This window comes from Triturus cristatus, chromosome 4_2 (assembly GCF_964204655.1).
Source record: "Triturus cristatus chromosome 4_2, aTriCri1.1, whole genome shotgun sequence".
NCBI classification, from domain to species: domain Eukaryota; kingdom Metazoa; phylum Chordata; class Amphibia; order Caudata; family Salamandridae; genus Triturus; species Triturus cristatus.
Window position 1 is genome coordinate 884,481,894 of NC_140586.1, and position 26,242 is coordinate 884,508,135.

The 26,242-nt window shown below is 44.0% G+C and overlaps 1 protein-coding gene across 1 annotated transcript in view; it reads right to left on the reverse strand.

Moving 5' to 3' along the window:
• LOC146835337 (uncharacterized) overlaps positions 1–25,185 on the reverse strand; it is a 78,290-nt gene extending 53,105 nt beyond the window's left edge. The window contains exons 1-2 of the mRNA XM_085602921.1: positions 25,055–25,185; positions 9,140–9,366 (exon numbers count right to left, since the gene is read on the reverse strand). The gene's annotated coding sequence lies outside the window, so the exon portion shown is untranslated. The remainder of the gene's footprint in view (positions 1–9,139; positions 9,367–25,054) is intronic.
• Positions 25,186–26,242: the final 1,057 nt, after the last annotated feature.

Consider the following 26,242-nt stretch of genomic DNA (forward strand, 5'->3'; position numbering starts at 1 on the left):
CTGAATGAGATGCTTCGTTAAATGTGTCCTTTCGAGTAGTACAAAGAGGGTTATATTGCAGGAGGTGCCAATTGAAGTCAGTTTCTAAAGGTAAAAGTTTTCCAATTTTGATTCGAAGTAGTAAAAGACAGTAAGTCAAGGTGTCTCAATGAGACTGTTATGGTGATAATAGAGCAGAGTACAGTGGTAGTAAAGTAATGAGTAAACCACGTACATGGACATTGGTATCGAACTTAATGGGGTGTTGGTAACCACCTTGAATGGAATAGTTTCCATGAATGGTGAATTTCAATCAGGATATAAACAACGATTGTAAGGTACACGTATCTATATTGTATGCGAAGTAGAGACTACAAACAACAATCAAGGTTGGTTGTACAGCGTAGAGATTATGAGGTTTATCATGTTTTTCTCTTGCTAGAGGTGGGTCTGGAGAAATCCATTTCTTGTTTATACATCGATACACAGATATTTAAATACAAGTTCTGTTGAACATGTCATATCTTATTTATTTCAGCGAAGGTGGTAATTTACTAGTGTTCATTCAGGGCGCTCACATACCACTCAAATACCAGTTACAGCTTTAGGTAGATGCATATGGTCAAGAGTTTGTGAAAACAACAATTGATCTTGGAGAAAGGGATGAATCATGACTTAAGACAAAAGGGTGCACATTAGAATGTTGTGCCATGCATTAAATATTATTGTTCACTGACTACTCCAACAATATTCTGCAGAGCAGAGGTTTATTGATTATACCTTCTTTGTCGTTTGACTTTTCTCAAATATGTTTTAGCTATTTTTAGTTTGACAGTATTATCCACCAGGATGGGAGCTCCCCGGCTGGATCAAGAGTCTGAGTTGGGTTACCGTCTGTTGTTTAGCTGTCCCACCTCTAACTTTAGTGCTTGTTGAGATAGCCACTAGCCTTGTGGCCTAATAGTTGAAAGCTGTGGTGCATCTGATTAGAGGGTGCACCAATGGTGCACTAAAGTGAAGCCTGTTAGCACCCTTCCACTCCTGAACCATGCTCAGCACCTGCAACTGAGTCAAACGGCTCTGTCCATATTTCCTTCACTTTGACTGCTCTCCACGCTTTAAACCATCACGGTAGGACCGGTTCTTATATTAATTCACCTGCACCTCACTTGCAATGTCTTGCAGTCAACATCCCTTTTCCAGCCCAAGCCTGTGAACAAGATTTCCCAAACACGTAATTCCCATGACTTTCGTAGGACTCTCCTCCTACTCAAGCTTTGCAATATCACCAGTACAAACCACTGTGGGCACATTTAATGGAAACAGACAGAGGTGTGCTCCTTTTTTCCACAAGATGGAAAATGCACCAGAACAGTGCACCCTGCATATAACACAAAGATAAAGTGCCTTCTGCGACTCTCAAACGTTAGGCAAGTACACAATCCCTACACAGCTTTTGAATAAACAAATGCCCACATGCTTAGCACTGCTTTTCAAATACACAAAAAAAATCCATAGGCACAGCTGAACAATGTTAAATATAATTAATTCACAGAGTCAAACACAACGGCAGATGATCCAAAGCTTGCTGCAGGCCACCAAGGTTCTTTACTATCTCAGCTGCTTCACACAGCAACACAGTTTGCTGCCACTAAAGTGTTCGTCCTTTAAAAAGGTGCTATGCATGTGGTATTTGAATAGCACAATCCTAGCCAGAAAAACTGTGATGCTCCCTATCAGGTCAAAGGCAGGCACAGAGTCAACGAGCGATAGGTGAGGCAGCAGGATAAAGGTTTGTTACTGCATTGTGACTGAAGAGCCTGTAACTAACAGCATGTGTGTTAATTCCTTAGCACCTTCTCTTCTATGACCAGGTGGAGCTGGTGCAAGCCAAGATCAAGCAGGAATAATACATTTACAGCCCAGCAGTATTGTGAGATAAAGAACTGTGTAATATGAAGCTGACTTACAATAACACACACTGAGCGCCCCATTTCAGTCAATCTTTACTGTTTGTCTGAAGAATAGAGGAACAGGAAGGGGTGTTAAATACCAACCATTAACATTTCGCCTGCTGCAATTAAATATTAATGAAATGCAAATATACCTCTATCCAGCATGTGCCTGTTTGAAAGAGATCGATGGAAAATTAGACAGGTGAGCAAAACAATGAAACGTTACCTAAAAGAGCAAATCCAAAAAGAGGGTTAGGAGAAGATAAATGGATATTAAAAATGGCAATAGGTTCAAAGAGAAGGAAAAAAAAGTAACATTCTTTCGATAAACACAAGCCTCATGAATGTTTACAGAGAAAGAAAAAGTCAAAAATGTTTTAACATTTTGTAAAACACTGAAAGAAAACAAACACAATTTAGAAACCATAGAAACTGAAAACCGAACAGCTTATGCATTTTATTTTCAATGTGCATTATCAGAGAAGAGGACTTGCGGCATGCATGGGAGAATTAACCACTTCGATGCTAGGCCTTTTCCTCCCCTGTGCTAAGCCTTTTTTGGGCTACTCGGCATAGTTAGTGCTTAGGCCCCCATACCTTTTTGTCCACATAAGGCATCCACGCCAAATTTGTGTCCTTTTTTTCCAACAGCCTGGACATTGTAACGGTCCCTGGAGTTTGTGGATTCCCGAGGAGGGGACTGAGAAATTAGAAAAAATACAACTGTATTTTGTTTTTTTTGGGGGGGCGGGGGGGAAGGGGGAAGTGCCGCAGAAGAAAGCATCTGTTTTGGCATTTTAGTAGGACATAGCACATTTTTCCTATTTTGTATGCTTTCAACCTCCTTGCAGTTAATGGTAGAAATGGGTATGAAACCAATAATGGATCCTGGAAAGCTATACATTTCTGAAAAGTAGGTCATTTGCGTATATTCGTCAAGGTTTTCCTATAGCAATTAACAGTTGAAATGAAATATTATTGAAAAGGAGTTGAAAAAAACAGCCATTTGTGCCTACATTTTTCACCTGTAACTTCTTCTAAGTATAGAAGAGTTTTGAAAGCAATATACCATTACGTACACTGCACCCTTGAGGTTGTGGGAATATATACGACTTGTAGGTTCACCAAGAACCTGAGGTACTCCGAGCCAATTACTGAGCTGCACCTTGCAATGGTTTTTCAATTTGTACCAGGTATACAGAAGTTAATTTGGTAAAAATATCAAGAGTGAAAAATAGGTACCTAGGGAAACCTAGCAAACCTGAACATTTATACTAAACACCCAGGCGAATCCGGAATGGAGTGACTTGTATGGCTCTCACCAGGCTCTGTTATCCAGAATCGTTTGCGAACCTCAAACTTCAAAACTACAAAACCCATACATGTCTGAAAACTAGACACCCCGGGGAGTCCTTAGATGTGTGGATTGCGTGGATTCCGCAACGTTTTCTTACCCAGAATCCCCTGCAAACCTGAAATTCAGCTAAAAAAAAAAAACACATTTGTGTGTGGAATCAGCGTGCCCGCACAAATTCCCTACCACCCAGCGTTCCCCTCTGTCTCCTGATAAAAATGATACCTCGCTTGTGTGGGTGCCCAAAGCAGAGTCAGCCTACAGACGTATTAAATGGAAAACTGAGGGGAAACCAACGTGTGTCCATAAGGGCAGTTTTTTAAAATAAACTTTTAGGCTGACTCTGCTTTGGGCACCCACACACGTGAGGTATCATTTTTATCAGGAGATCGAGAGGAACTGTGAGCAAAATGTTAATTTTTAGCTAAATTAGAGGTGTGCAGAGGATTCTTGGTAATTAAAACGCTGGTAGATCAATGCAAGCCAGACACCTCCAGCCAAGTGCCATCCACGCCCACCACCAGCCAAGCGCCAGCCCATGCACACTGCCAGGGAAGAGCCAGTCTACACACATCGCCAGCCAAGTGCAAGTCCAGACACATTGCCAGCAAAATGCCAGTGCACACCATCATTACATTGAAATAAAAAAAATGTGGGGGACGTTGGGGGAGATCTTCCCCAGCTACCAAGGCGCAAAAACAAACAAGCAGTAGGTCTCGCTTTAGTGAAAGTTAGAGCTATTGGCATTACAAGTGATAATGCTTTTTACTTGCGTTTTTTTGTTTGCAATGGTTGGCATCTTTTTGTTGCATATATTTTACACTAGATAAAAGGTAGCAGAGTGAGTTGAGCATAATTTAATGTGTTTACTGTATTAAAAGAGTGCTGGCCTAAGCCCTGTGAAGGATGCAAAGGTGTCTGAGAGCGGCTCAACCTCATTTTTCCAAGCAATGTACAAGGGAGGGCGAATAAAGTCACAAGCAGTGTTTAGCAAAATAATGTTTTTGGGTTCTAACAAATCGAGCAGCTAACCAGGTGGTACTTATGGTTGCTATTTGAGCTAATTAAGGTTAAGATCATGTGTTGTGTCTGCATTTAAAACGTGAAACTATAAAAATAAGTGCTGAACAAAAAAAAATAGGGCACAACTCGTTTGTTGAAAAGTGTAACTGTTTCAAATGTAAAACAGCGTATACGCCTGAATACATCTCCTAAAAACACAAGTGTAGTTTTAAAGAGCAGCCCTCTCAAGGGCTAATAGCGCACAAGCTGCCTCAAGCTGATGATGAAATGCCATTGCTATTTGAACCGTCATCGGCAGGAATATGTCTCAGGAAAGTGGGCAGTGGGAGCGTCCGGGCTGTGCCTTCTGCAAAAAGATTTTAACGACTTGCTTCGAAAATACTTTTCAAAATATCCTCATAGTGTTAAAAGTGCCATTGGAATAGTATACCAAGGTTATTTTTATTGTTTCAATACTCCTAATGCGAGAAACTGGCAAAACAATGTTCGTAATTTTTCCGGACTTACATAAATATGCGTTTGAATGCTGCCCTACCTCTAAATTGCAACACTAATGCAGCACATTCGCAGTGTTTTGTTACCTTCCGATAGCTTTGTGGTGCTTAGTGCAGTGTTGTAAAAACTTTAAACGGTTCGATCATTATTGGTGAATGGTGATGTGCCGTGCTGCTTTAAAGATGCAGTTTTGTGTGGGTTGGATATTGAAGAAGCGGCCGCTATTGCTGATTTGCAGTGCGCCGCGCCGATATAATAAAATATCAATATTGAAAAAAAGAGAGTTCGGCGACCCGCGCAGAAGAGAAGAAAGATACGTGGCTGCCATTATTAAAGATAAAGCACTTAAAACATACACAAATACAGCGTCCACGCTGGACATGGGGAGGTGAGGTGAACTACTGTAACACTTACTACAAGGCAGTACTTGATTAAAACAAATGTTCAGCTTTCACCTCAGTTCGTTAACCCATAATTCTTTTGCCCACCGTCCCAACTCAGTTTGGACCCAGGCATATGCAAACCAGTCCTGATTCATTTTTAAGGGCGCCACTCTCGACCTTATTATTGCCTAAGACAATAGTATACAACTGGGGGACATCCTACCCTGTGACTGGTCCGATCATCATCAAATTTCCTTCTACATCTTGGAAAAGGTCATCTGTAGAAAGGGCCAACATTTTAAAGCTAAACACCTGACGCGCAATATGAGAGACATCAACATCAATGTTCTAACATCCATCACCAAAAATAGGCTTCAGCGCCCTCGCAACATGACCAACCTTGTTGATCTCTCTGATCACTACATGAACACTGTGGCTAACATTTTTGATACTATTGCACCGAAGAAACACAAAAGGATTCCAGTCAAACAATCCAAACCTTGGTTTAATGGTGCCCTAAATGATGAGCGGTGCAATCTTAGACTCTGAGAGGCTTTGAAGAAACACGCCCTCCACCACAAGTCTCATTCAGCTAAGGAAGGTGAGAAGTACATACAACAAACACATCCATATTGCTAAAACATACCACTTCAGGGTTCGGCTTGATGGAGCTAAAAATAGAATCAAGAAGTTCTTTGAAATCTCAAGCAACAAGCTAAGCACTCTTCCAGCCCGATCTCGACTCCCATGTCCTTGCTCCCTAGTGGGAAGGACTTCTCTGAAAAAACAAGGAAAATTGAACTGGAGCTGGAGCTGCTACATGACACTCCTTTTTGCAGCATCTGAACCTTACCCCACCATCAGCTGAGTTGGCTGAACCCTCTGCAGTATCCTCACCGTTTAGTTGTTCTCTCAATAATTATGTCTCTTGGAATTCCTTTCTCCTTCCAGATGTCATGGAGTTTCTACACGACATGACGTCCCTTAAACCTTACAACCATTTCAGCGATCCTCTACCTGCTAAGTTTTTTAAAGATCTCAATTCGGCCATTATCCCTCTGTGGTCCCGGATCATTCATGAATCTTTCATAATGGGAAGGATCCCTGATTGCCTCAAAGCTGGGCAAGTTACTCCCATTCCTAAGAAGCCCAAATCGGATTTATCTGAGCCTAACAACTTCCGACCTATCAGCATCATGACTTTAGCTAAATTGCTTGAAAAATGTGTCCACTCGCAGCTATGCAACCACATAGAGAAATATCAACTCCTTGACTCCCTGACATTGTGAATGACGCCTTGAGATCCCTGGATCAAAAGGTCCCTTGTCTCCTGACCCTTCTTGACATGTCCTCAGCATTTGATACCATCAAACATGAAAACCTGATTGCTCTTCTTCAACATAGGATGGGTCTCACTGGCCCGGTCCTAAATTGGTTTGCCTCTTTCTTACATATCTGCATACAAGAATCAAAGTTAACCACTCCCTTGCAACCAGTACCCCAGTTACGATCTGAGTTCCCCAAGGATCTGCACTCTCGCCCACTCTTTCCAACCTGTTTATGGAACCACTTACTGTCATTCTGAACCATTCTAACATTCAGTACCACATGTATGCGGATGACACGCAACTGCACTTGAAGATCTCCTCTCAAGAGGATATAAAAACACTAAATGTTGCACTTTCACAAACTCAAAATGGTTAGCCCAGAACCATCTTTTGTTAAATACTCTCAGAACTGTATTCTTTCTGACTGCCCACCCCCAGCCACTCTGCACCTAACCTGGACTAGCTCAAACGACTCACTGCTCATAACTGCATCCCTCATCTAGTAGACTCTGCTAAATCGATAGGACACCTTGGACAAACACCTAAATATGCAAGCGCACATCAGTGCAACTATTAGGGGAGCCAACTTTCAACTCAACACTCTTAAGAAAATCAAGCTTTTCCTCTCACCCCTCATGCCCCCCCCTTCCCTCCCCCGAAGACATCAGGCCGGGTGGAAAAATCACTGGTTATCTCTAGACTGGAATATGGTTTGTTGACCCTGGCTGGGCTTCCCAAAGATAGCTTGGCCCCGCTCAGAGCTACTCCAAATGCTTCGGCCAGGCTCATCACTGGCTCTAGAAATCATGACCACATCTCCCCTGAGTTTTTGCAACTAAATTGGCTATCTGTCGAAGCTAGGATACGTTTCAAGATAGCCTGCTTGACGCCTAAAGCCAGACATTACAACACCCCGGTTACTTGGCAAATAAGCTTGAACTTTCGGGCTCAGGCCGAAACTTAAGAAGTACATCCACCCTACTTTTGAAACTTCACAAATTCAAAAAGAAAAGATCTTACAATCGTGCTTTCACCGGTCTTGCTCCAAGAATCTGGAACGCCCTGCCTCCCGAGTTCAGATCCAATGCTTCCACTGCATCTTTCAAGAAACATGTCAAACGGCTATTCATGAGTGAACATTAACAGCATCAACTTGTTCTCATGCTTTGTCTACAAATTTGATTCTTATTGTACACCGTTGTTGCGATTTATTGTATGTTTGTCTGTTAAATTGTCATCTCGCTCTAGGGCTCTTCTGATACAGTTCGGGTTGGGCCTACTCCCCAACACCTGTCCGGGTTTGTCCCTCCCCCCACCCCCCTTTAATTGACAGTGTATGACTTAGCTACACCTTTTGTACCACTGTGTTTTGGTTTTATTCATGCTTTCGCCATATCTGTATAGCGCTCTGATACCCGTAAGTGTCTTGTTCGCGCTTTATAGAACTTTTCAAACAAATAAATAAATGAACCCAAAGTAGGAAATCTAACCAACTAGAGCTAAGAACCATTGTTGTGATTTTAGTCTTTTTATAACAGTATTAAAAGCAATCCTACAAGTCCCAGAACGCAGCGTATTGTTTTTAAAAAGCCAGCACGGTCTGATCATGTTGCACATAGCATGGACTTGCTTGTCATTTAAAGATGGATACCTTGGCTGGAGGAGAAACAATGTGTTGAATACACGTAAAGTCCTGACTGCTGTGAGAAATATAAAAGAATGTGCAGCAGCTCCGATGCACGTCATGGCTTAATGATAAACACAAAATATGAGAGGCAACGCGAGAGTGAATTAGCTAATACAGTGTGATACTACACAGTTTTTATAATACACACAGAGCTAGTAAACTTTTCAGGTTTTTTCTTTATTACAATGATGTTGTCACATCCACAGCACATCCACAGCAAACGATGACAAGTGGTTCAAAGACACTAGTTTTTCAGAACAGTCCAATTCTGTAGAGAACGTGACTCCAATTCCGTTTGCAGGAGTCGTCAGCGCAGTAGCGAACACCATCGTGTAGGAGCGGTCATCGTTTACGTTTGTCCACCGGCCTTTTCATAACATTTCGACAACTCCGGTACCAATACTCTGAAAAACGGAAGGTCTTTATTGGTGGAGATACTCTACTACATAGATGACATGCTAGTTTTTTTAAAGACTTTATATATCGAGAACTTTCTGCATTGCTGTAACTGAATATCTCTGCGCCACTCAGTTCGACAGCTTAATTCTTTGCCTTGAAGAAGCCCATGTTTGGGCGAAACGCGTTGGCTGTGGATGTGACAACATCATTGTAATAAAGAAAAAACCTGAAAAGTTTACTAGCTCTGTGTGTATTATAAAAACTGTGTAGTATCACACTGTATTAGCTAATTCACTCTCACGTTGCCTCTCATATCTTGTGTTTATCATTATTGTCTATGGTCTTTTAAGCGGCTGGCCATTTGAGGTGGGCAACACACGCATTACCCAAAAGTGACATGTTCAGGCAGTGCAAATGTGCTTAACCTAGCTGCTTACTTCTCAAATTTCTAACGTCATGGCTTAACCTCAGGCCAAACATGCATAACAACGGAGGGTTCGGAGGTGAAGGGGACTCAGATTGGTGATCTGACTTACCAGCAAAACTGCAGAATCCTCGCTTCAACTTGGAAGCACTAGTTATCGGCGGGCTTCGTGCCTCGGCTCCTCCAACCAGCGACACACACACCCTACTCCGGTGCACCTAGCGGACATCCAAACAGAGAATCACAGCCATGCAGGCAAATACGGAACTTCCCAGTCACGTATTATCAGTGTTTCAGGGTGGGACTTTTACCGAAAGTTACTTGATGGAGTTCAGGAAACTGAAACAAAAATAAAAAACAAAATCACGAGGAGGAGTCCACTGACGGAGGTGTGGCCAGAACAATGCTATTACCATGCTACAAGCGTGACAGTAGTGTTTATACAATGCACTGTGATAAACGCTCTGCCAGACAGGAACTCGACCCTACGTACATGCACCACAATTACATATTCGATCTACACATTTTTTACAAACTGACGAAAAGGCCCAAACGTAGGTGAGCTGTGTGAATATTATCACTGCAGATAGTAACACAGGGAAAACAGCAAGGGACTGGCAGCATTATACACAGGAGAAGAAATGTCCCAAGGCAGCCATGAATGTGTTTGCGTTCAGCACAGGCATGGACATAGGACTATGGGGCGCTTACGGACCATAATGCGGGCTGCAGTCCAGTGCCAGGTTGATCTTTAGAGATGGTACAGACACAGCTGTTGGTTTAATGTTCATATCAGCTGCTAAACACACTAAGAAGTGTTGTGGGATACAGAGGGGGTGGGTGGGGCAGCACAGGGAGAGTAACTGAATGGTGAGAAACACAGCAGGCAAAGAAAGTAGTCCCCAGAGCAACAGATAAAGAACCATAGAGGAATGAGACAGTACTAAGTCCCAGCTCTGTGGGAGGAACAGAAGAGAGAATGGAGGGACAAAGAGGCAGGACTGACCACTAGGAAGCAAGGATTTTTAAAGGATACGGAGAGAGATAAATGAAAAGCAATGGCACAAAAGGGGATGGACTTCAAGCGCAGAGACTGATTACAGCAGGTCTCGAAGAGAGAGTTGCGCTGTCCAGCTCGACCTAAAAAGGAAATCTCTCTGCTGTTTACAGCAGAGGGATTTGGTGGTCGTGTGCAGAAGACAGAACCGTTCCGTCCACTGCACCGAACGGGCTAACTTTGAGACCTAGTGTGCATCAGGCTCAGTTTTCTGTAGTCATGCATGCCAATCTGTTCTGGGAAGTGCAGTCTTTTTGTAACTACGTTTAGCTTGGATGCTGATAAAGCTAGAGATGTAAGGCATAATACTCAAGACTCTGACTCTACACTTTGGAAAATCAAAATTCTGAGAATTCATACAACAGATAATGAGAACAAACAGATGCCAGAAAAGAAACAGAAAGGGAAGGAAAGAAACCCATTGGAAATGGCATGAGGCAGGGATGTCCTCTTTCACCCATACTCTTCCTGATTGCCCTAGAGTCCCTGGCATTTACCATATTCTCCTCTGAAGACATTTGAGGAACTGAAACCATAGCTGGAAACCTGAAAACTATGCTGTATGTGGACTACTACCTCCTTACTTTAGCCTCTCCAGATTTTTCGATGCCAGCACTGATGTTCTCCATATCAGTTTTTACTGCGTTTTCCAGTTACAAAATGAACTGGACTATAAGTGACGTCTTCCCCACTATGATCTATACCACTAGGGAAGCCCTCCATGAACATTCGTTTCGGTAAATCCCAGCCAAGTTGAAATATCACAGAGTATTGATTACTACCGACTATCGAATATAACTGTACTGACTAATCAAATGCACAGGGAGTTCACTAAATGGAGCAAGCCACAATTGTCGCTATGGGAACAAGTCCAAACTAAGAACATGGGGTAGAGTCACAGGTTAACAACATTTTCGGTATGCTGCCTATACTGGTCCCGACCAGCATCAGAACTATGCCTAATAGACACAGCGATTTAAACATACATTTGAGAAGGTGAGACACGAGGACTGGTCATGTCCAAACTTAAAGCCACTACTTCTGGCAGACTGAGACTCCCAAAGATGGAAATATATAACGGCGCATCAGCTCTTACAGGAAGCATATCGTTTTGGCACAGATCTGGAACGCACCAAATGGGTACTCCTGGAACAACAACTATGGGTGGGCCACGAGAACCGCAAATGATATATCTGTATCATCCCTCATAGATACCTTAAATAGGACTGCTTTGTGAGATTCACTTAACAAAAGAAGAGGGTCTAGCACTGCAGAAGCAATGCAGGGTGAAAATCTACGCCACCACGCACTCTGTATTTGCTATGGGCAGGGGGTGCTGATTTTGATTCTTTCTGGGACCCCGTTTCTCTTGCTGATAGAGATCATAGCTCAAGAAGGTCACTGTGATACTAGCAGGCAAATTGAATGGCAAGGATACAGCCTTTGTTAACATTTATGCCCCCAATCTGAACCAAATTATCATTCCTATCCTCCCTAATGCCTCTCCTCACCAGAATACATCGTTACCCTGAGGAACTTGGAGGAGATTTTAACTGCGTGGCTGATGCGACTTTAGTTAGATCACACCCCCGCGCACATCACCACTACATAAAACTGCACACGCGTTTTCGATATTGGATCAACCATTGATGATTTGTCGACACCTGGAGAACCTTAATTCAGGATGCGGCATCTTTTTGTATTACTCAGGTATGCACAAGCTATCACTTTGCTAACATACTTTCTGATGCTCGGCTAGTATAGATGCGAGAGCTGTCAAAAAGAATACTGCAACCACAAGCCGTTTTTACTGATTCTGGAATGGGCATTGTCCAGACCCTGCATCCGATATGGAAGTTCAATACTATGATGCTGGATGAGGCAGCCTTCAAATCTACCATCAGGAACACGATCAGTAAATACTTTATGGAGAATACGGATATGACTTCCTCCCCATAAGTTGAGTGGGAGGCATTCAAACTAGTGGTATGCGGTCATAGCATCTCAGCAGTAGTAGGGGCCTCGACTCCGATTCATCCTGAGATCAAACACTAGGAGTACCTCTTAATGAAACTGGAACTACCAACAGAGAGTGAACAGGGCCTCATGAAAGACTGAGAGTGTTGCAGGGATTCTGCACATACACAGAACTATGCGCAGGAAACCAGGACCTCGGTGTATTGTGGTGTACCAAAAAACCCACCTTAGTACCCTGAACCCCGATCCGACTAGCCATAGTATCTAATTTGTTCTCCTTATACAGTGGAGGAACCAATGATTAGACAGCCTAGAACATGATACTCGGGTCCTCTCAGAAATCGTGGGAACAAGACACTCTTTGCCTAAACACTCATACCTGTCCACAATGTGAGTAACCAGAGACACTGTATAGTTTAAAATGTTTATTTCAACTAATGTTCTCTGTAACGCAGTACACGTGCTAATGCTAGCAGAGAAATGCATAAAAACAATATAATCCGCATAGTTACAATTCCATATAATACGAACAGGGATAGCATAGTATAATGACAGTGGATAAAGCCATATAGCGCCTTACCACCCTCCCCGTGCTAAGAGCAATGTTTATTATATCAGTGGAAGACCTCTGGGCTTGGACAGCGGAACCCCCTACCTCAAGTCTTAGATGATAGGATTTACATCTCCGGACAAGCACAGTTATTCCTGCTGGAAAGGTTTTCTCCAAGTGCCTTAACCTGCATCCTGTGCAATATTAAAAGCACTTGAAAATTCAGAAGCGCAGCTGTGTTTCATGTTATGTCTTTATGTGCGTGGGACTGGCCAAAGCAGATTAACCAGTGGTGTGGTTTTCTGGCCTTGAACACGATGTACAGACGAGAACTCAGAGCACAGCAGAATTTGTGAAAGGCAGACAGTTTCCATGTGAAGCAGCGCAAGCAAAGTGTTTGAGAACAAAGGCATTTAGTGTTGTGTGCAAAATGGCGGTGAAGCAAACACGAACTGATGCTAACTTAGCAATGTCCGCTGGCACCCTTAGTCCATCATGACAAGAGTAGAAAGGGAAAAACTTCCTCGAACTAGTGGAGCAAATCCAGGATTACGATTATCGATAATATATTATTAGGGCACACACAGATTGTGATAAAATAAACAGATTACTAGTGGGTCTTGCCAATCCTGATAGACAGGGTTTCCAAATACTGCAATACTGCAGATGTGAAAAAAGGGAGGGCGACCTAATTTACTTAATTAATACGGTCTTTGCTGTCTATTATTCGAACATCTATGGGTGCTCTGAAGAGGTGCCATGTAGGATTATGTTCTGTCAGCAAGTATGAAGCAAATGTCTTGGCAGTGTCTGCAGGAGAGGTGAGGTGATATCACAACCCAGGAAGTGAGGGGGAGATTAAAGCCCTGGGCAACGTACCAGGCTCAGAAGGCTTGCTCCTGGAATTTAATGCGTGTTATGTAGACACGCTTATCCCAATCTTGACTACATTGTATAAGGCAGCAAGAACAGCGGGAGAACTCCCACCAATGATGGAGAGTACCTGTCTGTTCCCCTCCACAAAAAGGGAAGCTTTATGAGGTAACATCCTACAGGCCTCTCTCCATTTTAAATGTGGATTATAAAATACTTAGTATAACTTTGGTTACTGGGCCCCCATCAAGGTGACCTTATTCACACTGATCATCCAGGTTTTATACCTAAACGTAGTATGATCCCTAACTTTCACCAAATGCTCCATATCCCATTTGCGGACTATCCTAAAGCAGTAGCGATCGGCACTGACAGAGAAAGCTTTTGAGTCTCTGCGCTGGGGCTTCCTTTACACTACACTGGCCAGCATGGGACTAGGGAATAGCTTCCTCACCTGGACACTTCTGCTATATTTGTCCCTGATGTCTAGGGGTCTGAACCAGGGTGTCTTATTAGCACACTGTAAGACAGAGACCAGACCTCACGGGATTGTCCGCTGTCCCCAGTGCTATTTGCCATGGTTGTTGAAGCACAAATCAAATGCACTCCCAATACATGCTCCGACAATGGGTGAAATTCTGCCAGAAATAGGGCAGAATATCTGCTGGAAAACAGTCACAATTTGCTACCTGGGTGTTCGTATTTACCACAATGTAGCCAATCTCCTTGAGAGCAATTTTCAAGTAGCGCGTACTTCCATACATCGCGTACTTCCATACATTTCAGGTTAACACTTCCTCTACAAGTCGCGGGCAGGGTCATGCCTTCAAAGATGGTTTTCCTTCCCAGTCTCTTGTATTATTTTGCAGCGTGCCCAAATTTGACTCCCAAAATCCATCTTTCAGGAGAAGAAAAGTCTTTTGATAAACCTCATATAAGGCACGGGATGTCGTAGACAGGCATTAACCAAACTGCAGCTCCTCACTAATGGAAGTGGGTTGGTGGTGCCTGACCTGGAGCTTTATAACCTGGAAGAAAAACTGAAATGGGTGCTTACTGGAGACATTGTGAGGTGAGGGGGGCTGGGAGGGGGGGCAGCGACTGGTGTATGCTTTCTCCCACCCGTACCCTGCTATTGGCCACACTGATTAGCCGGAATGCTCGAACAGGTGCTGAGTATTCTGGTCTCCTGTTGAACACCCTTGAATTGGTATGGGCCTTGGCCTTGCAGAGAACACAGCTGAGGGTTCCACATGCAAAGGACCTCCCCCTGTCTGCATCATTACTAGTCCAGCATGAGGGATATTGGACTGGGTTGTGAGAGAGAAGGGGTATGAAAGTGCAAGGGAACTGGTATGCAGGTGAAAGAATAAGGGACTTCACAAACGAATATGCTCTATCCTATGCTCTAAGTTTTTACTGTATGGGGCAGTGGTGGCAAACATGCGGAGGGCCTGTGGGAGGACAGGCAAGAAGCCCTGGAACACAGAGGCCTAGAAACCATGTGGAAATAACGTCAATCCACAAGGTGGGGTAGACTTTTGAGAAGTTTAATTGTTGTGCCAGTAACATGGGTGTAGAAGAGCCCGGCAGATCCTTGCAACTGTAATACTATTCAAACCATCATATAAGAAATTCCATAACAGAAGACTAACCTAACCAATGCATTATTGCATCATATAACAATAAACAGTACAGACATCCTATCTGAAGGTGCCGCATATCTTCCCCCATTTCTTTTTTTTTAACACCACACACACATACAGAAGCACAGTGACACTACCACACACAAACAAACGCATACAAAACAAGACAAGAGCTCAACACATAACCAGAGAAAAACAATACCGAAGGTAGATATAAAAAACTAACCAGATGCCACTCAAAATGTAAGAGGAGTGTATCTTTTATGTACTTTGATAACACAAGCACTCCTTAAACCAGAACTCCGATCATTCCCTGAAACAGGCCCTTGCTTGTCACTTAGGCATTTTTTTTCACTTTCCATTATCACCTTTACCAATTCTAGCAACTCTTGCCATATTCCACCATTGCCCATTCAAAACACGAACAGCATTGCCTCTAACTTCGATGGCTCTAACGGGATCTCTAAATTTCGAAGATGTCATTCTCAACAAAATAGCGTCTTTGACACATACCAAATCACCCACCTCGAATTTGACCCCTGGACATATTTTTCCTTGCACCTCAAGACCCATCACCTCCATCTTCCAAAAAGGACACGACGAGGGCACCACTTTTCTCCCTCTCATGAGTTCAAAAGGTGCTTTACCAGGGACCGAATGAGGTGTAGATCTATGAGCCCACATCAAATATCAGATAGTTACCTTCTCTAGAAAAACACAAAAAAACGAATCACAGAGTCTGTGCTCGGTTCTGCTATACCACATACTTCCACCCACCTGAAAAGATGATCCATCTTGACATCAAAGTGTCTCATATTGGAAGGTAATACATGAAAAGGTCCCCCCCAAAAATCCCACATCAACCACAATTCTGTGCCACACCTTACTAGAACATAAAGCAGGCACATCAGTAGGCACAGTGGTCACCAAATATTTGCGCTCAAACAGCATTGTCCACTCCTACCTCCACATTCACTCCAGGCCACCAGAATTCATTTCTTGTCCTACGCTTAGTGGCACTCATACCCAGATGGTCTACATGAGCTGTCTCCAAAATCCCTCGGCAGAAACATCCTTGTGGAATCAACTTAACGCCGCTTACCAACAATCCTCCTTCCAAAGATAACTCATCTACCACCTTGCAATAAGATTACAAAGCTGTATCCAAAGTTTTTCCCATTGGCCACCCAAATTTCACAAAATTCATAACCTTGTTCAATACAGCATCTTCCCTCAACTGATCACTTGATACCATCATATCGGAAAAATGACCAAATCTTCAACTTTGCAAGGATACATTCCTTGATTTCTTCCTGTACATCCATCTGAGCCTGACTGGATTGCAGCGTTACCAGTTATGAATTAGCAAGCGAAGATAGGGAAGGGAAAAGGGGAGGAGCTATAGCGATTACCTACCACACCAATTTTAAGGCCACATTTGACCCTATGCAGCACTTAGGAGTAGAAGTGCTGATGTTCAACTTCAAATTTAGTAATACCATGTCCTTCCCTGGATTACTACTCAACCGGCCGCTGGGCCTAGGGCCCCTTTAACAGAATCCCTCCAAACTTTTATGGAGTCATGCCTTGATTTCCCAACTTTTACGCTACTAGATTTTAATGTTCATCTCAAATGCATAACAATGTGGACGCCTCCCCTCTGGTAGATAGCATGGCCTGTTTTGGACTGACTCAGATCATTACAGAGCCCACACATAAGGCCTGTCACACATTAGATGGGATTTTCACTAATAACTCCAACATCAATATGGAAAACGTACTGCAGCTAACCTGGACCGATCGCAGGGCTATCTTCTTCAAACTCCTTCTTCAGAGGCAAATAATGCCCTCTCACAACAGCCGGCCTGCTACTAAGACCAGATTGTAGCAGAAAATTAATAAAACTGACTTAGAAGAGGCCTTGTTTAGATACCCTCCCCCGCTAGACCAAGACAACAACAAGGCTACTGATAATTGCGACCGCTGGGTCAGGATGGCATTCGATCTCTTGGCCCCAGAGAAATCAATTAAACACCGCAAGAACCAACCTTCGGTCCAATGGTACACGGCAGAACTTAAAAGGATAAAATCCAAGTGCAGACGTTTAGAACGTACCTGGAGGCTAGATTATAGTGAGCAGGGCAAATTAAACCACAGGCTAGCCCTAGTAGTATATAAAGAAGCAATTCAAACTTCCAAAATTAATTACTTTTCTACAAAAATAGAGGAAGCAAAAAATTTGACTAGAGCTTTTCTAAACTTTCATTTCTCTGTCTAAACTTCAGGGGGAGAATCAACTCTCTCCTGATCAAACCTTTTGCAATAAAGTGGCCAACTTTTTTCAGACCAAAGTGCAAACAGTCTACAAGGAGCTCTCAGGGCATGCTCCAGGCACAGTAAATGAGATGCTAATAGAGGACAATGCCTCTGGAATCACAACTACCTGTCAACTGCAAAGCTTCTCCTCTCTAACCCAGAAGAGAGTAAGTGATTTATTATTATCCATTAAGTCTGGCTCCCCGTCGGATCCCTGTCCTCCCTCAATACTTCACATGGTTTTGGATAGGGTTAGTACACGTTTGGCTGCGCTCCGGAACATTCTTGTGTCAGGAGTTCTGTCTCTTGGAAGAAAGCTTGCATACGGGCTATTCCAAAAAAAAAAACCCTCACTAGATCCCTCTGAAGTGCAAAATTACCGGCCCATATCATGCATTACAAAATATCAATGAGTGGTCTGTGATCTGTCCTTAAACAAGATATTCTTCCCCAGAGATATGGCTTAAACTTGTCAACACCCCAAACACATACCAACATTTTTTTCTATTACAGAATATCTTGTTTCTAATTTGTTCATCCTTCTGCAGGCAGACCCCACAGCGACTTCCTTGCCATCCTTCACTTGTGGCAAAACAGCCCTCATGCCGTACGCACTTGCATCTACATTCTCAAAACGTTTGCGTCCTTCCATATAAGACTGTAGTGCGGAAGTAGAGCAAATACTTTATTTGATGCAATCAAAACTTTGTTGACATATTGCAGACCATTCAAATTCTATTTTTTTGTTTTTTAACTATTGCCTAAATCATTCAGTCAGGTCAGTACATTTTTTATAAACTTTGCATAGAATTCACAAAGACCTAAATCAAAAAAAAAAAAAAAAAGACCAGAGATGCCCTTATCCATTGGATGTGGTGCATTTACAATACCATCAATAACGCTCGGTTGGGGTTTAACCCCATCTGATGTCCACACATGGCCTAGGAACTAAACTTAATATACTCCAAAGATACATTTGTCTTCCCTGATAGTAACTCCACTGGATTCCAAGGGGGACAACACTCTTACAACATATTTGTCATACACTTTTTCCGTATAAGCAAATATCAAGATGCCATCCTGAAATATTTGAGATGCTCTTGAACATTTGTAATGATATTTTGAAACACAGAAGCAGCTGAAGCCAGCTCAAACTGGAGTTACAAGGGCACCTAATGACACGCCGTTCTAAGGCCAATTTGGACTGACTTACAGCATATACTTCCACTTTTGCAAGCTACACGTAGAAAGTGAGTACAAAGCAGTGCACTGTGAACAGATTACCTTTTCTGTAAACATCGCTTATAGTGTAGTAATGTATTGTAGAGTAGCATGCACACATTTCTTCTTCTGGAAGTCCCCCTTTGCTCGGTTATAAAAACCAGTGCCTTGTAAATTCCCTATGGAGCAGTCAATGTGCACAGATTTCTCACAGGGCAGTATAAAGCATTGCAGTTTGCATACATTTCTCATAGTATAGTAAAAAGCAGTGCAGTGTGACAGATTTATCATAATATGGTAAAAAGCAGTGGAGTCAACAAGTTTACTTTAAGTATGTCCCTAGTAGTGTAGTAACAAGCATTTACAATGCAATGGTCTCGGCATTGGTAAAGTTAGAGCTATTGGCATTGCTCATGACATTATTTTTGTTTATGTTTTTGTTTTTAAAACATTTAAAGAAACAGCATGGTTATTTACAATTTCAATAGCTTAATCATTCTCAAATGCGAGACCTATTGCATTTGCACCGACACACAGAGCCACACACACAGAGCCACACACACAAAGCCACCCACACACACCGAGCCACCCACACACACAGAGCCACTCACATAGAGCAACCCACACACAAATAGAGCCACCCACAGAGCCACCTACACACACACACACACACACACACACACACACACACACACACACACACACACACACACACACACACAGTTACCCACACACAGACAGAGCCACCATGCATAGAGCCACCTACAAAAAAAGCCACACACAGAGCCTCCCACACACACACACAGAGCCACCCACACACACTCAGAGCCACCCACACACACATGCGGAGTGCTTACTAAATCGCGTCAATGCAAAAGGCGCGGTATAATCAAAATGTTAGGTCATGCAACTCTAGGAAGCTAGAATTTACCAAGTCAAAAGCCAGGTCGCATTAGGACGTACGAGTCTATAAAAAACCACAATACAACGTGTCAATGAAGAGTGATATATCGAACAAACAGTGCCGAACACATGTATATTCATGCAAGTCTAACCTGGAGGCAAGCTAAAGCCGAACCTCGTGTCTGGCCATTGACCAGATGTACCAGCGTTCTGACCGGACCTGAACAGTCCCAAAATCAAAGAGAGGGGCGACTCGCATACAAAAAAACATTAAAACCATGTAAACAAGAAATAGATCATGTACATTGCAGAAACGAGAACAAATTACTGGACTACATCACACCCTTTATGACTGTCATAATAACCGTGGTTTAGTGTGGGAAAGACTGGCGAGCGTGCATTTTATTTGGCACGAAGCACACTTGCACCAGCACTCTTTAATGCCTAACCAAACAACTTCGGTTTAATTGAAAAAATATAAATACTCGTTTAGCCCTTCTTTGATCTAGGGCTCTGTCGTGATTGCACGACCTACATACAGCAAGACCTCTTCCCATTGTCCATGTAGGTTTGTGTAACAACTTTGGCAGGTGGGGTTAGTACGACTATTATCATAATGGAGAAAGTAAAACTTCAAGTCCCAGTGCTATTAGCTAAACAGTACGAACTGCCTAAACGGCAAGCACGACACTGAATCAAAGGAAAGCAATTCTATTGTGGCATCAAAGTCTGTTATGACTACACTCCACCCCAGCCGTTAGGGACAGGTGATTTGCTGGTCATGCAGACAAAAACCACGCCTTAAGTACAATGTCTGCAGACGAATCGCACACAAAGTGTGTGACCTCCCAGCCTCTATGGCCTGGTCGTCAACAGCACGGAAAGGTCCTGGCAGCTAACACTACAGGCCCTGCCACTGTACGCCAATGTCCATACCTTTCCCGGCTGAAATGTTGCTGAATCTAATCTGCGCCGGCTTGTCTCGGTCCTTGTAAGCGCCCTTGATCTTGGCGCCGGTGCCAGCGGTCAGCACTCGTGGGGTGGCGTATTCGGGCATGGTACTGGCTGCTGTGCGTGCGGCGGATGGATGCAGATACTGAGCGCCCCCTTCTCCAGCCAGCAGCCCTCAGTGAAAGAAAAAGGAAGCTTCCAGTGATACGCCGGTTAGACAGGCGGGGCGTCTCGGACGCCTCTTGGGGGACGTTAGAAACTGCATCTAAGGCACAACCTCTAAGAGCAACAAAAAAGACAGGGGCGCGGCAACAGAAAACACGCCAACTCGGCGGCCACACAGTAATGGTACACGTTCAATGTAAACGTTACGAAAGACAGTATATTAAGGGATTTTTCAACACTTTTATAAGTCCTCCTGAAGACACTGGCATTCGTGAAATACATTACCGTTTTTAATTATTTATAAAGAATTCAGTCAAAAGCTGATCAAGAACAGTATGTTGATAGCGGGGCACTGCCGGCCAGTTTAAGGATGAAAAATGCGTCCGGACGCCGGGACACCACTGCCTTTCTCCGAGGCGAAGCAGAAATGCCTCGGAGAAAGGCAGCGGCGGTTTCGGATTCGGGGGCGTGTTCTCCTCTTGCCATTGGCTGGAGGAGATAATCAGAAAAGTTGCAAGGTGCGGGTGAGCACAGGTACACTTGATTAAAATGTACATATGCTCAAGTACTTATGTGTATACGTACATGTGCATATAGATGCAGGGGTGACGATGCCCGTGTACAGGTACACGTGATTTAAATGCACGTATGCTCTGGTACTTATGCGCATACATACAGGTACATAGGATCGGGTGACGGTGCCCATGCAGAGCTACATTTACACAGGTTAATATATCCAAGTAATGGTACTCATGCACGTAAAGACCTAGGCGGGTAAAGGTGTGCATGTACAGAATCATGGGTGCCGGTTGATGGATCCAGTAGCTGAGGTACATAGGCACAGGTGCATATGTACGCAAGCGCATGTATACATGAACTGACAGAGAGGGCCTTTGCTGGACTAGAGCTCCCTGGGCGGAAAAGTATTCCGGCTCCCTCGCGGCGGCTGGTGAAGCAGCGGGGGGGGGGGGCACAGCTTTTCTTGTTCCCAAGTCAGTCCCTGGCTCATTACACCAGAGGAGTGACTAAATTCTTACGAAAATATATTCACTCCTCCCCCCAACTCACCGGGATCGTGCAGGGTAGCCCAGTCGCGATGGAGCGGGGGTGTTGTTGCTGTGTGACAGCAAGGGGTTAGACGGAGTTGAGGGGGTAAGAAGAGGGCTGAAGGGGTGTTAAAAACGCTGCGTGCGGCACGTTCAAATGATTAAAAACACTTTAAAATTAGTAATTGGAGCCAACTGAACAGGACGCTGCTGTTTACAGGCATCTAAAGCACAGAGTGCCATGCGCCCATCTAAAGGTTGGAGCCCTGGGCCTGCGCCCAGCTCGCCCATTTTAAAACACGGGCATAAAACGTGCCTGTGTCCCTTCCTACATATGTTCATATGCGCATGCACATTGCACAGGATACATATGTAGTGATTCACAAGCAAAGAGCTGGACATATCTCTGTGCCCAGACCACAGAAAACAAAGGTGTCACCGCCCTTAGAAATGAGGGGGGAGGGGTTACGTCTGAAAGATGAAATAACGATAACCTGCAGGCTAAAATTACCCGGTGCCTGCACTGATTGTTCCACCCGCTGAGCTTCTTAGGAATGAAGTAGCAAACTGCTAGAGACGATGAGTATCTAATATAATATTTATGTAAAGCATGTTTTGGGTGGACTTTTCAGTATACTCCTGCGAAAGCGCTGCTGTGAAAAATCGTACATGAATCTGAAAGAGGACGGAGAGTTGCCATTTTTGAATGGCAGATGACGTGGAACTTCGGCTGTAGCGCGGATTATACACCCTCTCCCAAAAGATGAAAGGCTGTGTGAGCTCTGCCGGTTAAACTAGGGCATATCGCTCTAGCAGGATCTCAGTTTCAGTGAGCTATAGCACGGGCTTAGTGAGAGAGGAGGTACATTTCTTGCGTATAAAGTGACTACCACAGAGGAATATGTGCTATTTTTGTAGGGCTAAGGTCTTTTCAGAGCGCCACGAGTCATGCAGGGCGCTGTGTACCCCCTCCCCCTCCAGGCGGAGGTGTGCATGCTCGCCAGGAAGGGCAGGCCCGGGACGCTCCTGGCGGACTCGGTACATCCACCGCCTAGTGCTCAGCCCTCAATTGTACAGGTGGACGAGCGGGGCCCGCTGCCAAATTCTTTCGGTTCTCAGGGAGTGGTGGGAGTGAATTTTTAACCGCTCCTAAAAAGGCTTAGCTTCCCTCACACACACACATCAGTGACAATCTGGGGATAGCCGAGGCGCCCTTTGGCAACTTTACCGACTCGTGTTTTCCACTCCAGGGAGGCTGCGTCGTGGTTCCGTCCCCTGTCCCTGGACGCGCCTGGAAGCAGAGGCTGGTAGGCGCTCTTGTAGGCTCGCTGTCTGGGACGGGGCGCGCTTCCAAGGGCAAGCTGGGGGCTCGGGGACACTTTCACATTAAAAGCCTTGCGATTAATCGAGCAGCCGCGCAGCTCTCCCGGCTCTCTGTAATCGTACAGTGAGTCGGTCGGAGCTGGTAAAACGTAAATACCTTCACAGCGGCGCCTCTGCGTACTGAGGTCACCAACCTGTAGTGTAATGCACGATCTCCAAGCAGCACCTTGATGCCGTGAAATACATTACCGTTTTTAATTATTTATAAAGAATTCAGTCAAAAGCTGATCAAGAACAGTATGTTGATAGCGGGGCATTGCCGGCCAGTTTAAGGATGAAAAATGCGTCCGGACTCCGGGACACCACCGCCTTTCTCCGAGGCGAAGCAGAAATGCCTCGGAGAAAGGCAGCGGCGGTTTCGGATTCGGGGGCGTGTTCTCCTCTTGCCATTGGCTGGAGGAGATAATTAGAAAAGTTGGAAAAAAAAAAGGAGTGACGGACCTCTTCTCCAATGGCTGGCCAGCATTCAAGAGACCAGCCAATGGAGAACAGGGGAGAAGAGGGGCGGGTTCAAGCCCCTCTTCTCCAAGTCACTATCTCTCGCGAGCGAGACTGCGCAACCGCAGCCTTCGCTAGCCGAGACCTAAAAAGCAGTACAGAGTGCACCGATTTCTTAATTTGGTAAAAAGCAGTACAGAGTGCAAAGATTTTTTGTTTAAGTTGTATAAGTTGTAAATAGCTCTCAGTGCAGGAAAAAGCAATGCAGTGGACATATTTCTCATGTTATAGTGAAAAGAAGTACAGTGTGTGCAGATTTCCTATTGTAGTGAAAAGCAGTGCAGTGTGCACAGATATCCCGTTTAAGTTGTAAATACCTCTCAGTGCAGTAAGAAGCAGTGCAGTGGATATATTGCTCATGTTATAGTGAAAAGAAGTACAGTGTGTGCAGATTTCTCATAGTACAGTATAAAGGAGTGAGGTGCTAATAGTGTTCTAACAGTGTTGCAGAAAAACAAGAGGTATGCACACATTGCTTATTGTGTAGAAAAAAGTCTCAGTAGTGTTAAAAGATTTCTCAAAGTGCATTAAGCAGGGGTTCAGAATGCACAATCCATTGTACACATACTTCTCATAGTTAAACAGCATTGGAGTGTGTATAGATTAGTCAGAGTGCAGTAAACAGCCCTGAAGTGAACATTGATTTCTCCTAGTGCAGCAAAAAGCTGTGCAGCGAGCCCTTATTTCTCAATCTGTTGTAAACAGTAGAACAGTATGCACATACTTCTCATAGTGCAACAAACAGCAGCATGCAATGCTTTGTCATAGTCTAGTAAATGTAATGCAGAGTGTACACTAAGTGCAATAAACAGTGCAGTGTGCACAGATTAATCAATGCAGCCCATATTTTCCCATCACACAGAAAAAAGTGCAGTGTGAACGAATTACTCAGTGTAATTAGATGCAAGGTGTTCAGAGTTTTCATAGTGTAGTATAAAGCAGTGCAGAATGTACACATTTCTCAGTGTAAGATTCAGTGCAGTGTTCACAGATCCCTCATATTGTAGTATGATGCAGTGCAGCATGCAAAGATTTCTTACAGTTTAGTAAACAGCAGTGCAGTGTGCACAGGTTCCTCATAGTACAGTAAAAAGCAGTGCTGCGTGCCCAGATTTTTCACAGTGCAATAATATGCAGAATAGCATGGAGATTCCTCATAGTGTTGTATAAATCAGTGCTGTGTGCACAGATCCGCCAGAGTACAGTAAGATGCAGTGCAATGTGCACAGATTTTTCACATCGCAATAAAATGCAGTGCAGTGTGCACAGATCCCCTCTTTAACACAAATGATAAACACAAACACCCCCAGAGCCGTTTGGAAAGCCCCCCAGAGGTCTCCGGATAGTAGAACCCAGCTCTGCCGGCTCTTGGCAGAGATTTACTCCAGGATTATTCAGTCTATTTCTGCAAACACAGCAAAAGGTGCTGTCAATCTCCTACCTGTGCAGATATTCCCAGGCTCTGTCCTCCTCAGGGGGCTGGAGTGGCGCAGGTGAAGGTTTGGAAACTCAGGGGCGTCTGTGAGTGTCTGAAAGTGATGTCAGCTTCCATCACTAGTGCTGTCTCTGCCGCCGCTGACCTGGAAGAGGAAGCCCTTCTCCCTTTGCTACAATGTGTTCAGTAGAATTCATCAGCCGGAGACGAGCGCCCTCTGCTGCTCACTGACAGAAACTGCCTCCAGTCGTGAATGCATTTCATACAAAAAAGCATTTTGTGTGCAGGAAAGGCCTGGGTTTTAAGATGTGACAAAAAGGGTTTCCATCTAAAACCAGTAGAGATGGCAACACTAGTCGCAGGCTTGGATTATTTTAAGACACACACAAAACAAAAATGGCATGTCCAATCCAGAACCCCTCACAAATGCGGTATTACTAAGGGGCTGGTTGTTTTCATTTACAGAATTATTCATTTTATGGAATCTCGATTGTTTTAATGTACTTTTTAATTGGGTTGGTTTGTTCTGTTTTACACCGGATTTGAGAGGTAGCTTGACACATGCACAAGCTAATATTAAAACACGGGGTTACATAATATTTGTTTTGGGTGAATATCCCAGATGGTATTATGGGCCTCAATTATGAAAAGTGTTGCATCGCTGGGGGAAACCAGCCATGCAACAATTGTCATAACGCCATCCTTGCAACGCGTATGTACTGTACAGCACACCATGTCGCAAGGATTTTACAGATATGTCAGAATTCCTGGCATATCTGCAGGTGCACAACTGACGCATTTCTAGAGATATCTGAAAACAGATGCAACTCCAGCAATGTGTCCTTTCACTGGCCTGTGTCAGTCTTATGCCTGCTGTTAGGCAGAAGTAATGATTTGATGCAGTGGTGTCCTAGAAGTGCGTAGTGAAATATGATAGATTTCACTGCGCCACTGCTACGAACGTAGTTTGCGGGGGGAACGCCCCCCCTGCATACATTATACCTGATGCAGGTATAACGTAGCGCAGGGGTTTACAATGTGACACATCTGCTTAGATGCGTCACTTTGTAAATATGTCACAGGGTGGCGCATATTTTACTCTGCCAGTGCGTCACAAAGTGACACACACCGGCGGCGCAAGGGGCTCATGAATAAGTCCCCATGTATATATAGAGTGCAAGAGTGCTTACATTA